This window comes from Chinchilla lanigera, unplaced genomic scaffold, assembly GCF_000276665.1.
Source record: "Chinchilla lanigera isolate Chin_1 unplaced genomic scaffold, ChiLan1.0 scaffold00042, whole genome shotgun sequence".
In the NCBI taxonomy this organism is placed as follows: Eukaryota; Metazoa; Chordata; class Mammalia; order Rodentia; family Chinchillidae; genus Chinchilla; species Chinchilla lanigera.
The window spans coordinates 8,616,337-8,627,544 of NW_004955443.1; the positions used below are offsets into that span (position 1 = coordinate 8,616,337).

Genomic DNA, 11,208 nt, shown 5'->3' on the forward strand with positions numbered 1-11,208 from the left:
GAACCTGAGCTGTTCTTGCTGACGTTGAGGTTGGGAAGACAATGCAAGCCAAGGCAAACAGAATCCCTTTCTACAAGATGAAAAAGACAAGGGAATGAATTGTCCTATGGAGCTTCTAGAAGGAACATAGCTGCCCTGAAATCTCAACTTTAGCTCAGTAGAAGCCATTTCAGACTTCTGATCTCCAGATCCTTAAGATAATAGATTCTTGTTTGGCACCATATTTGTGGTAATTTGTCACAGCAGCTTTAAGAAACTAATACTAATGCAGATAAGAACTAAGTGAACAAATGAATATACAGTGTAATTTCAGGCAGTGATAAGTACTAACAAGAAAATGAAGCAGGATAAGGAGACAGAGAATGATGAAGGAGGGCTCCTTCTGATGGTCAGGGAAAGCAGTCTTGAGAAATGACATTGGCGAAGATATTGGCATGACAGAAGACAAGCCATGGATCTGCATGTTAGCAAGAGGAATGGAGCCCATAAGAGGGTAAGGGCTTGAAGAGCTGAAGAAGATTAGAAGGTCAGTGTGGCTAATCCTCAGTGGGCAAGTGAAGAAGTAGTAAGAGATGAGACTAGCCAATGCAGAGGTCAGACTCAACTGACAGCCCTTGGAATCTGGATTTTGTTCCCAGCCTGACAGGAAATCATTGGATGTTTCCCCTCCCATGGAAGGGTAAAAAAAACTAATTCACATGTTACAAAGCTCACTTAGGCTGCTATGAGGGGAGCAGACTGGAAGAGTTCAACAGTGGAAGTAGCAAGCCAAGTTAGGACACTATGGAAAAGGCAGTGGGTGGTAACAGGTGGTGAGAAGGAATTGGAACCTAACATATCTTGGTGGTTAGAGGTGACTGGACTTTGTGATGGCTTAGATATGGGCTGGAGGCAAGGAGGGAAATCAAAGTTGCTTTGTAGGTTTGGGTTGGAGCTAGTGGTTGTTATAGGTATTGGATACTGTTACATGCTGGTCTGCCATTTCCCATCTCTACATCTATGCTCATGATATTTCTTCCACCTGGGACTTCCTCCTCCTACTCTATTACCAAGGATTACATTCATATCCATCCTGCAGAGCCTATGCTTCTAGTATTGGGGGAGCTCTCTTGTTTTAAGTCTTTTATGTAAGTCTTGTATGTAAGTCTTTTTAAGTAAGTACCTCATCTCCCCTCCTAGAAATAATAATTTTGAAGGCAGTGATGTCCATTACTGTTCTTGTATCCCCTGCTGCACAATGACTTACACACAGAAGGTATCCCATACCTGGCTGTTGAAAGGAATTGAATGTTATGGAGAGGATGACTGCACTAAGTGAAGAAGCTGAACTAGGTATTCTCTAAAGCTACTTTCTGCTAAAATTTTAGGATGCATTTCACTGCAGGTTGGTTGTCCCCACCACTCAGAAAGTTTATAGGTTGCCCAATTCTTCACTTGATTACAGAGGTTGTGGAGAATGCAATCTACCTTCAATGCAAGCCAAGGGAAGAAGGAATTATTAGGTTTATGAAGGCATACAAAGATAGTCTCCCACGCTAAATATAAATGGTTTTGGATTGTGTGCAGCTTTATACTAGCCATTCTTTCCTTCTGTTCCCTCCCCTCTCTAATAGGGACAACCTTACAATAGGTTAAAAATAGGAAAGGTTGGTAGCATGCCAGTACTGCCTTTAATTATCCTACTTTTATGGTACAAGAGTCTCACATATATTATATATTTAATAACTTGGTGTTGGCACTATACATATATATCTCTTTCCAATGAGATATGCATTGCATAATGATACATGCATTTAAGGAAAATTGCTGCTCTTAGCAATAACCTATATTTTTACTTTTGCCATATACAAAGTAATCCCACAAAATAGTGGCTTAAAATAACAAATGCTTACTTAACTTTCATTTGTGCAGTGTGGAATTTGAGCTGTAATCCCTGGGCTCATCTAGTCTGGGTTGGCTTTGCTGATCTTGGCTGAGTTCACTATATATTTATGATCAGCAGGTAAGTTGGTTGGGGCTGGACTGTTGGACGGCTCGGTAGAGGTGGCAGGGCAAACCGAGTCACTTTTCACAAGGTCTCTTTCCTCAGTTATTTAGTTCAGACTTTGTGTGATGGTTTCAGAATTCTACAGATGAGAAGGGAATTATGTAGTCTCTTGATGCTTTTGTTTTCAGCTTTTCAACATTGCTTCTGCCACATTCTGTTGCACAATGCAAGTGGCAAACCTAGAAAAGAAGGCTGGAAAACCTAGGAAATAAGGGAGAAATGGGTATAAAACTACACACAAGGGATGGATGAATTGCCTCTTGTTAAAGGGATCGACAGAGGCAAAGTTGCATTGCATAGACTGTAGATACAGGGAGGGGTGAAGAATTGCGGCCATTTTTGCAACATGTCGGAATCAATTAGGCCCTTTTGGTTTAAGTGACAAAAAAATCTAACTCTAAAAGTTGTTTAAGCATTAAAAATGCACTAACTTACACAATAAGAAGTTTGGAAGAAAAGTTATTCCAGGGTTATTTTACCTTAGTAATGCTATCATGGCACTAGGTTTTCTTTTATTCAACTTTCTATTCTGTCATTTGCATCACAGTGTTTTTTGTCCACATCTTAACAGGATATCCATGAAGGTTTCAGACTTATGAACAAATGACATATGACAAAGTCCAGAGGAGAAAAATAGAATGTCTCTGTCTTGTGTCATGTTTTATAAATGAGGAAAAAAATCTACCCAGGGGCCCTTGTAGTTGACCCGTTGAATCTCACCTATGACACCATATGCTGTGCCTGAGAATAAATGAACTGAAACTCTGCCCATTAACTTCATACTACCATATCAATAGGGTGGTGAGGTATGCATGCATTACCCTCAAGAACAGATCACAGATCTTTGACAGGGGCTGGGGATTTAGCTCAGGGGCACAGTGCCTGCCTGGCAAGTGCAAAGTCGTGAGTTCAATTCCTGGTACCGGAAGAAAAACAAACAGAAAAAGAATAGATCTTTTACAAATGGTAAGGGGACCAAGAGATGGAGGGAGGGGAGAAGGATGAGAGAGAAAGGGGATGAAAAAAGAATTAAAATGGGGCTGGGGATTTAGGTCAGCGGCAAAGCGCCTGCCTGGCAAGCGCAAGGTCGTGAGTTCGGTTCCCGGTACCGGAGAAAAAAACCAAAAAAAAAAAAAAAAAAAAAAAAAAATTAAGATATGTTAGTACATGTACCAACTCCCTATGATGAATGCAATCATTGTGTATTACAAACACATATTAATAAAAATTTTTAAAAATTTAAAAAAGAGAGATGACAGGAAACTAGAAGATAGAAATTTAGAGACAGGGAAGAAGTTAAAAGGAAAAGAAAAGACGGGAGAAAAGTAGAATGGGTTAATAGGGATGAATATTATTAAGATATATTTTATACATTGTACCAACATACCAAATTGAAACTCATTATTCTGTATTACTAATATGCACAGGTGAAAATTATATGAATATTTATAAAAAAGAAATAGAGCAAATTAGGAATGTTGACAAAGCCAAGTCTGTTTGCCAAGGATAGTAGCATTGGTTCCTACCAAATACATTCCTATCATTTGCAGTGATTTCATTAATAATGATAATGATGATTATAACAACAAAACCAATAATAATATATGGTAAACCTCTTTTCAAATATAATATTAATTCATTTGGTAAGAGATGGTGTGGGTCAAGTAATTTCAAGAACTGTGACTTACAACAAATAATTTCTAAAAATCACATGTTGCTTTTTATTTGGCTATTTATGTTTGCTATTTGAATCATTTGAGGATAGGAAGTATACGTCCTTAAATCTTAGAGATGATTCTGAGGTCTGAGTTTCACTGCTTAAATAGTCAAATAAAGAGTAAAGGGATGGAAAACCAGCCAGCAACTAGGAAGCTTTAAGGCTTTTGTTCATAGAGTACATTTGTTCTTAATTTAATTAAATCTCACCACACCTATTAGTTTTCATGTTTAAAAACTGATCTGGGCTAATAAATTCTGCAAAGGAAAATCTGAAATAACAAGTGCCTCTTCTTTGACTCTTTTCCATAAACAAAGTGTCTTAAAAGGCCTTCACTGAGTCAGTCTCATGAAGACACAGGACACCTGCAGATAGGTCTGGAGTACCTAATTTTGCCCACAAAGAAAGTGAAAATTTTAAAAAATGACTTCCAACCATGCTTTGGGAAAGATCAAACTAGGTAAATTCAAAGTACACATAGTTTAAATATAAAAAGAAGAAGTTACCCTGGAAGGCAAGTTTGGATATTGCACTGTTCTGCAGTTTCCTTCCATATATGATTTGTTTGACTGTCTACTTTCTCTCTTTGTTAAATTGCTTACAGTTCAAAAGCTTTTCCTCTTTCTATAACTGTTACAGTGAAATCAGCCAGTGCAATTAGTAAATTCTGCACTCTGGATTTCTTTTGTAGTATTATTGTAGATTTTCTGATAGGATTCTGTCATTAGCACACATATGGGTATGGGGGGAGGCGGGGTTGGTTGTCAGTCCTTTTACCTACAATAACTTAAATATCCATGACAGAACTCTCAAAAAACAAACCACAATGACTTTAGAAAAGAATGAGCAGCATGGGTGATTGGTTACAAATATAAATTAAACATGTGGTTGTCTTAAACATAGATCATTTTCTGAGCTGGCATTTGCAGGGGTGATAAAGGTCATGATGCTGACTGAGGAGAAATTTGGGATAAATTTCATTCAAGAGTTTTGAATACTATATAAAAGCCACCCCAAAGATTCTAAGAGACATAATCATTTTACACGTCCTCTCACCTCTCCCAATATTATGATGGAAGAAAACCTGGAGGAGCAGCCCCCAGCCTGCTAGCTACTAACTGTGATTATATATGAGGTGGCTGCTGTTGTGGGACTTCCCCTTGTGTGTAGTTTTTAGTAAGTACCTCACTCTGATTGCATGCAAAGGCAGAAGGGAAAGACCCTTCATTGCTTGTTGCACAGAAACTTGGGTGTGGTCATATGAACTAGGCTTCAGCACTAATGCTATAACCTCAGCCTTCAAAACTTGGGTAGATGGCAGAAGACCTGCCCTAAGAAAGGCCAGTGAAGCATCAAGAGTATAAAGCTGAAGGAGTCATCCATCCTCAGAGTCCTTCAATTGCTAATCTGCACTTGTGAGCACTCCGTAAGCATTGTGCCCTAGATTGCTGGTTTGCTACCATGGTCTGATGCTTTGAAAATAGCAAGCAGATCCTCACAATGCTAGTGGATGTGATGGCAGTAGAGTGCTGGTGGTGTAGTGCTAGTGACAGCAAAAAAAAAGACTGTGGTAGAGCCGTGAGGTGTGCTGATTCCACAAGGTGTGGGTAGCACCTTGTATTAGTCAAGGTGGGACAAAATACTTGGCATACATTACTTAATGTATGTTGCAGGGACAACATACTTGGCATACATTACTTAAAGGAGAAAAAGGTTTACTTTAGCTCATGGGTTCAGTCCATGGTTGGTTGGCTTCAAACATTATGGCAGAAAGGTATGGTGGAGGAACCTCATGGCAACCAGAAAGTAGAAAAGCACGGAAGAGCCAAAGAGAAAGCAAAGGGCTCAGGCACAAGAATGTAGCCTTCTGGCTCACATGCCTGGTAACCTAATTCAGTCAGGTCTGTCTTCCTAACAGCTCATTCAGTTATGACCTCATCAGTGGGTTCATCCATTGGTAAGTTTAACAAGCCCATGAACTAATCCCTTCCAAAAGCTCCACTTCCTAATACATGAGCCTTTCAGGGGACAGTTGGATCTGGTTCCTATGGGAAAAGTTCTTGGTTCTCCTGCCTTCAGTTCTGTCAGTTCCTTGATAATCCTCCCAATACATTATTTTTCTACTTAAATGAATCAGAATTGGTTTCTGTTGCTTGTACCCAAGAACCCTGACTAATACAGGGGGATTCTGAGTCATTTTCACTTTGTTTTCCTTTATCCTTTTTGTGTTTTCACTTTTCATATATTTATAGGCTGATTGTTTTTTATTAATATTTTTGTCAACTTGTTCTGTCATCAAGTAGATCAAAACATGCAGGGTGGGTTCCAGACCGAGTCAGTTCACCTTTCAGTGATGTCAGCATCAAGGATCTGGGTTCGTTCCATTTCTCCACTATTCCATTATTCATGTTGGCTTTATTCTCAGGTTACTGGTAGACTGATGATGGCAATTTTAGTACAGAGATGACAACACCTAAAGAAGAAGAAAAGAATCTCCTGTGGTGTTCTTTTCAGAACAATGAGAAATTATCTACAAACCTTAGACACTTTCTCATCACTGAGACCCAGTGCCCGACTTCATAATTTAAAGGGGGAAAAGTTTATTTGGCTCGTGTTTTAGAGGTTTTGGTCCTTGCATGGTTAGCTGGCCCCAGGCAGAAACAGTATGGTGTAAGGGTGGGGAAAAGCTGCTCATGGCATCGAAGCAGTGAAGCAGAGAGGTAAGGGAGGAGTCAGAGAGGGAGATAAACCATTCCCAGTTAGGCCCCCAGTGACCCACCTCTTCCAACCCCACCTTCTAGCCACAGACTTAGCTACAAACTTATCAGTGAATCCATCAATGAATATAGCAACCCCATGACACAATCACCTCCCCAAGGCCCTGCCTAAGTGTGCATGAGGCTTTGGGAGATATCTTAATATAAACCACAACAGAGCCACACTACTAATTCCCCTCTAAATTTATTGGCCTGGATCAAACCACTTTCCTAAGCATGGCCTTACTCCTGACAAAGGCAGAGGAATTCTCCCACATACCAACAAATCATTCCTAGAGATGGGATTAGTTTTCCCCAAGGAGCATGATCTGTGGGGAAGAAAAAAGTACAGTATCTGAATAACACTGAGATTCCCTTAGGAACAAGAAGAATGGAATGGAGGCTTAATAGTCAACTTTCAGTATCCATGATTTATTTTGCTTGCTTGTTGAGTATTTTTGTTCACTTTTGGGTTTGTGGCTATAGTCTAGGTATTAATATGTATAACTGGCTGTCTCAGGCAAATGTTAATCCCATCTTTTGATACAAGTTTTAAAATGCTGACTATAACATAGTAAAATAGTACAGCCACTGTGAAAAATAGTATGGCAGTTCCCCAAAGAATTCAAGATAGAATTACCATATGAGTTGGCAGTTCCACTCTGGATATATACCTAAAAGAATGGAAAGCAGGGATTTAAATATATGTTTATAGCAGCATTATTCACAATATCCAAAAGGCAGAAGCAACTGAAGTGTTCATTGTTTGATGATAGAGAAATAAAGGGTGGTATGTGTATACACATAATGGAATATTATTTAGCCTAAAAAACACAGAGCTGCCATGTGCCACAACATAGATGAGACTTGAAGTCAGTACAGTAAGTGAAATAAGCTAATCACAGGAGGACAAAAATTGTTATTCTACTTATATGAGGTACTTACACTAGTCAATGTGTGTATTTACATACATCTTTTTGGTTCTGCTACTCTGGAGAACCCCAATACACTTGTGTTTATCATAAATATTATGATATCTAAAATTTTTTCATAATTGAACAAATACTCCCCTATATTTGTTACCAGAGGACCCAGAAAACCTGATGACTCAGAGCTGTATATCATAATATCCCCATACCAAACACATGTCAGCAGGATGGGTGGAAGTTGTACAGGAGTAGATGAGGATATGTGTGGGTATGGACCTTTGCTCTTGGTCTAGAATTCCCTCCTGTACTTGGTACCTGGTTTATTCTTTATAATGTCACTCAGAACAGTGGCTGGGATAGCATGCACTCCAGAAATGTTACTAGCTCCTTTATTATCTTAAAGTGAAATTTGTCTTCCCCATCCACAATATTTGGAAGAAACTCCATGAAAAGGATAGTCTGTCCTCTCCTCCTCTCTCCAGTTGTAGACTGCTGAGTTTAGAATAAACTGAGTACATTATTGCTCTAGAACTGCTATAACAATGTACCACATGCTGTGTGGCTTAACAACAACAAATATTTATTATCTTGCAGCTTTGGGTGCTGAGAGTCTGAAATCAAGGTGTGAACAAGTCAGTTCCTTTTGGAGGCTTTGAGGAAAACACATTCTGTGGCTCTCTCCTAGTTTTGAGGGATGCTCAAAATCTTTTGTGTTCCTTGGTTTGTAAATGCATCACTCCAATTTCTGGTTGTGTCTTCACACCACTTTCTCCTATTTATTTTCTGCCCATATCTTCTAAGAATAGTTGCCATTTGATTTAGGGCCCAGTCTAACCCAGAATGATCCCATCTTGAGATCTTTAACTTAATAACATCTGCAAAGATTCTTTTTCCAAATGAAGTCACTTTCCCAGATTCTGGGTAGATGTGGTTTTGGGGACCACATTAACCTACTGAACTGACCATCTGGATCCAGCTTCCTCCTCTCCTTTCCTTCTGGGAGTGAGCCTGCTTGCTGAGGGCATATTCTGCCCTGATCCTTCTATGTGGGTGTACAGGGGCCTTGCCTTCCATCAGAAAGCTGCTGTGTCCTGGCAATCCATGTGATAAGATGGATAAATCTGCCTCATTCTTCATTCAGCATTGAAAACCCACTCACCTGTCTTATATATCAGCTTTGTTAAGGAAAAGAGATACACTGATCTCCCATCTATCTTATTCTCTGATTTTTTTTCCCTCAATTAGTTGAGAATTCAACAATGGAAGAAAGGGAAGAGGCACCAAGATGGCAGAGTGGTAAGCAGCAGAGATAGAGCCTCTCTGAGTGTTACCATCCAGATGCTGGAATATAGAAACACAAGGAAAACAAGAAGGAGGGAAGTGGGTCCCCTAGACCCAGGAAAGATCTAAGACATGAAATGAAGCCCAGGGAGAGAGTGAAGGGAGCAACTTCAGTGAAGAGGAAGGAGGTAGCTGGTGGCATCTTTTCCCTGAGACAGGACTCACTGAGCCAGAGGAGTGGTCCAAACCTGCTGACACCCACTGACTGCTGGAGACCCCAGAGGCCTGCATGGAGAGACATAGCACCGGGGGAGAGCAGTGAATGTGAAGGACTGCACTAGCTGGCAGTGAGTGCTGAGGGCTCAGTCGTCCCACAGGAGAGAGTGATTGGCTGGGAGCCATTTTGGAGAGGGGCTGGCTGAACTCAGAGTGGCTGCTGGCTCCATCTAGTGGCTCCCAGCTGGGCTCTGGCCCACAGAAGGTGAGCTGACAGCTGCAAGCCGAATGAGTCTGGTCTTGGTTAGAAGGTGCAGGTTTGCTGAGGTTATCCACTACAACCTGCCAGAAAGCTATTGCTGGCTTGCTGAGATAGATTAGCATGGATCAAGAGCCTGTCTCCACATGTTGTCTATCAGTGACAGCACAGACAGACCTGGAAGTGGACTTCTCTCTCTCTCTCTTGGTTTTTGTTGTGGTGGTGATGGTGGTGGTAGTTTTGTTTTTGTTTTTGTTTTTTTTCTCCTTCATTGTTTGATCTTGTTTTTATATGAGTGTGAATGTGGTTTGTAGCCTCTTTGCAGTTGTTTTTCTGTTCTGTTCTTTTAATCTCTTCCTTCTCTCTTTCCCTCCAGTTTTTTGCATCAGTTTCCCAAGTTATGTGATCCCCTTTTATCTTCCAGTCTTACTTCTAATCTCTTTCTCTTCTTGTATCTCTGTTTTTTCCCTAACTCCTTTTAAATTTTAACCCCTAAGTGTAAGATTGACATATTAAGGACTTACATACTACATATAATTTCCTGATCTGTTTTACATTTTGTTATATAACTAAAAAAGTCTAGTTAAACCTGTCACATTGATTTGTCATTTTCTAGGCTGTGATTGTTGCTACGTTATTGCTGATGGTACCACTTTAGACTTTAGCCAAAAGTGACATCATTTTTCTAAACAGCTATTCTTCCTGGTATTCCAAGACTGAGATTGACTAAAGGTCATAGAAAAATACTGTGGCATAGTGCCAAAGAACCAAAGGCTGGGCCAAACAGGCAGTAAGTTGCAGTACTAGCAAGAAAGCAGTCCACCATAGGCAGTTTACAAGCATCACCCCAGGAATTAAACTAAAAAAAGAAAAGAAAATGAGAAGACACTTAAACAAGATGTGGTTAGCAATCACAAAAAGAAAAATTCCTTAAAAACAGCAAGAGACCATGAGAAATCAATCCAGCAGCTGCTAAATGAGTCAAAGAAGAATAACTTAAGGTTGATTGTAGTCAATGAAAAAGGAGGAGATAGTGCAAGTGATATAAAAAGCTGTTCACAGAAGTCATGGCAGAAAAATTCCTTGATAGAGGAAAAAAAAATTTGACATATAGATAAATGAGGCATATAGAACTCCAATTAGCCATGATCAAAAAATATCCACAGCCACACATGTCATAGTCAAGATTCCAGAAATGCAACACAAGAATCTTAAAAGCTGTTGGGAAAAGAAACAAATAACCTATAAAAGAAAGCCCATTGAAATTACAGCTGATGCCGGGCATGGTGGCACATGCCTGTAATCCCAGCACTTGGGAGGCTGAGGCAGGAGGATTGCTGCAGGTTCGAGACCAGCCTGGGCTACAAAGTGAGCTCAAGGCTACAAAGTGAGCTCAAGGCCAGCATAGCGAGACTCTGTCTCAAAAAGACAAAAAACAAAACAAAACCGAAATTACAGCTGACTTCTCAGTACAAACCCTGAAGTCAAGGAGAGCTTCGGGTGAAGTATTTCAAGTTGTAAAGGAAAACAACCTTCAACCCAGATTGATGTACTCCACAAAACTATCTTCTAAAACTGATGGAGAAATAAGATACTTGTATGACAAAGAACATCTGAGGAAATTTATAACCACCAAACTAGCACTCCAAAATGTTTTGAAGGACATTCTAGAAAGAGATAACAAGGACTACAACTCCACGAACCCCAACAGGAGGAATGCACCAGGCAAGGCAAACAAACAGAGGGAGGGTAAAAAAGAAGGGGAGCCAACAACACGAAAATAACATGGCAAGGATAAGTCAATACATATCAGTTATAACTATCAATGTTAATGGTCTGAGTTCCCCAATCAAAAGACACAGACTGGCAGAATGGATTAAGAAACAAGATCCAACAATATGCTGCATACATGAAACACATTTAATTCAAAAAGAAATTCATAGACGTAAAGTCAAAGGACAGAAAACAATATTCCATGTGACAGGAATCCAGAAAAAAGCAGG

At 39.9% G+C, this 11,208-nt stretch overlaps 2 long non-coding RNA genes across 3 annotated transcripts in view; one reads left to right on the forward strand and one right to left on the reverse strand.

Annotated features, from left to right (window-relative positions):
- The window catches only part of LOC102007602, a 128,269-nt gene that overhangs the window by 24,205 nt on the left and 92,856 nt on the right, over window positions 1-11,208 (forward strand). The gene's annotated exons all lie outside the window — the stretch shown is intronic.
- The window catches only part of LOC106149325, a 9,447-nt gene continuing 4,208 nt past the window's right edge, over window positions 5,970-11,208 (reverse strand). The window contains exons 2-4 of one of the 2 annotated variants that reach the window (XR_001235443.1): window positions 7,161-7,194; window positions 6,801-6,849; window positions 5,970-6,237 (exon numbers count right to left, since the gene is read on the reverse strand). This is a non-coding gene — a long non-coding RNA (uncharacterized LOC106149325). The remainder of the gene's footprint in view (window positions 6,238-6,800; window positions 6,850-7,160; window positions 7,195-11,208) is intronic. The other variant, XR_001235442.1, reaches the window with a different exon arrangement.